The sequence below is a fragment of the Bidens hawaiensis genome, unplaced genomic scaffold, assembly GCF_021521415.1.
Source record: "Bidens hawaiensis isolate Kalapana, Puna unplaced genomic scaffold, B.hawaiensis_p1.1 tig00037066_1, whole genome shotgun sequence".
Lineage (NCBI taxonomy): Eukaryota > Viridiplantae > Streptophyta > Magnoliopsida > Asterales > Asteraceae > Bidens > Bidens hawaiensis.
Window position 1 is genome coordinate 163,889 of NW_027496462.1, and position 4,724 is coordinate 168,612.

The 4,724-nt window shown below is 37.7% G+C and overlaps 1 pseudogene; it reads right to left on the bottom strand.

Moving 5' to 3' along the window:
- Positions 1–3,030: 3,030 nt before the first annotated feature.
- LOC143588970 (putative pectin methylesterase CGR2) lies at positions 3,031–4,135 on the bottom strand (annotated as a pseudogene).
- Positions 4,136–4,724: the final 589 nt, after the last annotated feature.

The following is a 4,724-nucleotide window of genomic DNA, read 5'->3' on the forward strand; positions in this document are numbered from 1 at the left end:
TTTTTTTTTTTTTTTTTTTTTTTTTTTTTTTTTTTTTGCTTTAGGGTTTAGGGTTTAGGGTTTAGGGTTTCGTTGTTAGCATTCTTTGCTTGGAAGATTAAAAACACATAACTTTCATTTATAGCTTTTACATTAAAAATACAAACATTAAATCGTTATCGCATATTCGTAACTCAAAAATACAAACATTAAAGAATGCTTAGACACGATTACATTAACAAGTTGATGTTTGTTACTCATTTTCTTCGCTACCCGATCCCGAGCTATTCCTTAGGTAATCGTCGTACGCGGCTTCTTCATCGGTCATTGGTTGAATGTGTCCTTGATTGACCTCGTCTTCATACAAGGCCGCCTCATAGTCCATTTCCCCCTCGAGTGAGCGTTGATGTTGTGCCCTGTCTAAAGAGTCCAAGTAATCCTTGTAGCAAATCGACATCTCTACAGCTGCTGGAGTGAGTCGAGTCCTCCTAATCGATATAACCCTGCCAGAAACAGAAAAAGCAGACTCCGAAGCTACCGTGGAAGCTTGGACCGTTAGTAAATCTTTGGCCATGGCGGCGAGGATCGGAAACTCATCCTCCTTACCTCTCCACCAAGCCAGCAAATCAAGACTTCTAAATTCATCCGGAGTCATGTGTTTCACAAAGTTGGTACCACCATACCTTCCAAGTTCACTGCTTGGGGTGTTTACCCTTTGACGTTTACCGGCGTCTTCCCAAATCATGTAGTACATCCCCATTTCAAGGTCGGTTTGGGATTGGGATTGGGCAACAGCTCTTAACGAGTCATGAATTTGGGAAGACGACCCGTGTTTTGTAAGGTAAACATCATACATGTTTGCCAATGTGGTGTTGAAATCATTCTTTAAAGTTTGGCTATGATAGGGGTTTTGATCGTCGTTTAACCCTAGCTCATCACAAATTTTTTCTATTAAAGCTTCAACACCACCAACATTGATGCAAGGGTTTAACGCAGCCGCACAGGTCAAAACAGCGGGTAGTTGTTGAAAATATTTTATAAATTTTTCTTTCATTTTTGCACCCATATCAAAATAAGGTGCACCCCTACAATGAATTTCAGTCAACTTTGTGCACATGACAGCAATTTTTGGTAAAGCAATGGGGCTTGTTGGATAGTAAACCCCGGATAAACTAGTTGTGCAAGATTTAAAAATTTGAAGAACCTCCGTAACGATCTCAATCAATAACCAGTTTCTAGGATCGTACGGTGCACATTTACCCCTACTTGACATTATTTGATGAAACGCAACTAGTGATTCTTTTTGTTGGATGGCTTTCTCAAACATATCACAAGTCGAGTTCCATCTTGTTGGACAATCCCAATTGGGCCCCAACCATTGACAATTAGCTTCATCACAAAATTTTTTGTATCTTGAAAATGTTTTATTGTTGCTAAAAACATCTCGTAACATTCTTTTAAAATTGTTTCTTTGCGTTTCGATCACGTTTAACCCATCTTGCACGGCCAAGTTGATAATATGTGCAATGCATCGGCTATGAAAAAACGCTCCATCACAAATAGGTTTATACTTTAATTTTAAATGGCCAACCGCGGCCGTATTGTTGGACGCGTTATCAAACGATATTGAAAAGATTTTATCTTCAATCTTGTATTGTCGAATGACTTTATCCAAGAGTTTAAAAATATTTCTACCCGTGTGCGGGTAATCAAACAATTGAAACGCAACGGTTCGTTTCATCATTTGCCACGACCGGGGGTCAACCCAATGAGCCGTCACACAAATGTATGAGTCGGGCGAACCATTAGGTACCGACCACACATCCGTTGTTAAGTTCACACCAGTTTGTAAGTTTGAAAAGTATGAAATTAGTTCGGATTTAGCGTCTTTCCATGCTTTAAGCATATCTCTTCTAAGGGTCGAACGACTTACGTGTTGGTAGCGTGGTTGAACATACTTTTGCATCATCTGCGTGAATTGAGGGTTGTCGAAGTGGTTGAAAGGAAGTGATTGTTGAATCACAAAGTTGCCAAACTGTTGACGTACCGCTTCAAGGTCGTACGTAAACACCGTTCCTTGATTCGTCATCTCCGGCTGCGAACTACTTCCGGATTCGTCCTTCAAGACCTTGCAAGAGGGCTTTTCTACATGAGCTCTTAAACTGGAGTTTGCTTCTTTGTTATAAAACTTCAAACAATGTTTGCATCTAGCTTTTTGGGTTCCGTTAGACATTTCGCATAGGTCGAAATGTTGCCAAATATCTTGGTTTCGTTTCGTGGGGATGACCCGAACGACGGTTTCTCCCGTGTTCGAGGCACCCATGTTGACCGATGAAGCAGCACTTTGGGAGGCCATGATAATCGACAACGAATTAAGAGTGGTATACTCGAGTATGAAATAAACGACTACGAAAGAAGAGCGTTTGGAGTTATAATCGCGTATGAAATAAACGTTTAGAGCTTTTGGAGTTGTATAATCAAGTGTGATCTAACCAATACCCAACCTAAACTATATATAGATGTTTGTGGGGGTTAAAAAACAAAAAAAAAACGGCAAAAAAAACGGGCAAAAAAAAAAAAAAACGGCTATAAAGCCGTTTGGTAACGTTCGAAAACCGGTTTAACCGGTTAACCGGTTATTAAAAAACCGGTTAACCGGTTTTTTTATAACGGCTATAAACCGGTTATTTTAAAAACCGGTTAACCGGTTTTTTAATAACCGGTTATTAAAAAAAACCGGTTTTTTTTATAACCGGTTACAAAACCGGTTTTGGCTCCAAAACGTATAACCGATACGTAAACCGGTTACGTAAACCGGTCAAACCGGTTTTTAAAAAAACCGGTTTTTAAAAAACCGGTTTTCCGGTTAACCGCCCAAACCGGTTCCGTAACCGGTTTTTTTGAACACCTCTATTCCCAACCAACAACTTTGGTTTCATTATTGGTCCAAAAAGATAACCAAGTTTTCTTTTGGTGTTAAGTGCTTAACATGACAGGGGCAATTTGGTCCATGCCTATTTGTTACACCACATAAGAACACAATTTCATATTTATTTGCATATGAAGCTAACGGCAACAAATTCCAATAAATTGATTTGACTAATGTTTAAAAACTTTAACCAAATTACAATTGATCAAAGCAAACACATTGATCCACTTATCATATCACTGGTACGAACTAAGATGAAAACCTTGGCATTTTGGCTTATATGAACCCTCAGAAGCCGCCTGCTCAAACTTCATCACCGTAGCTTCATTCTCTTCAAGGCTCATTTGAACAAAAAACCGGGCCCACCATAACGCGCTCCTCATTTTAGCCTAAAAAATACGACATATTAATCATAATCTTAACTCATAAAACACATAATTAAGTCATAAAACATGAATGTTTGTTTACCGGACGACCAAAATTAGATAGATGTTGGCTTTTAACTCTTAACTTACTAGGATAACCTGAAATCGATATAAAAAATGTTGTAAATTAGCAATGTATGTGATTACTTTGAAAATAAAAGTTTTATATTCTATAGCAATTAGCAAGTTACCTGTGAATATAACAAGATTATCAGCAGATAATCTTGCTAAATTTTGAAGGGTTTTATTAAGGTACTTTGGAGAAAGGTAATCGACCGCGTCCGAAATTATGATAAGTGAGAACGATTTGGGTTCGTATGGCAACAGAAACTTGATATCAACAACTCGCACGATTCCCCTTTTCACTAGACGATTGCATGCCATGTCAGCATCCTCGATATCATATGGTTCCACGCCCCACACTTAAACATCTTTTACCTTCCTCAATTTGGAGGCTACCGAGCACGTATCGGGGCCCGCATGCAACACTTTGTGCATTCCATCCCCATATGTTTTCTTTAAATAAGGTATTGCCATTTGAACATCAAATGTGCAACCAAATTCACCTAAACATTTTTACAAAATCAACAATAATTATAATTAACAGTGATGAGTGATTAATAAGTAATAAGTTGATATGTTGTTACCTTCAACCATGCTAATTACTGAATTATCCCTAAAGCCACCTGCAATCCATGAGTATGTGTCAAGTAGACAAGGGTATTCATGTCAATTCACCGGCCAATGAATTGCTACCGCCACCGACAAACCTTCGTGTCGAGTTTCCTAACCTCCTTGGCATGACTATCTATGTAAAGTAAGAATAAAACATAAAGAAATTCAACTGAAAAACATAATTAGGGGCATGGTTGTAAAACTCCCACCTAAGCTCCGACGCTAGTCCCTACCCCACTTATTAGTCGCTGTTATTTGGTTAAACTCGGTCAAAATTGAAAATTGGTATATATTTGTATATTCCGATTAATCCCGATTAAGTGCTAGTGTTTCCGCACAGACATATCAAACAAACGAACCCAAGATATGTGGGGTGACAACCCGGACTTTCTTTATATAATCAAAAGAACTTAGTTAACTAATAACCTATATCCCTATTAATTAGATCTACTTAACTACCTCTCCAAGACACTCAAACCTTTACTAAAACTATTACAATTCAATCAACTAAAATAAATCAACTTTAATAAAACATAACAAGATAAACCTTAACTTTACTAATAATTCAATATTAACCTTCAGCCTAGCAAGTTCTACAACACTGGTTTGGAACCAAACTAGTATAATGTAACCAAACTAGTAAAATGTAAGCTTAACCAGAGAATCTTTTTCTAGAATTTATGGGTCTTTTATTATGTTTTGATATAATTTATTTT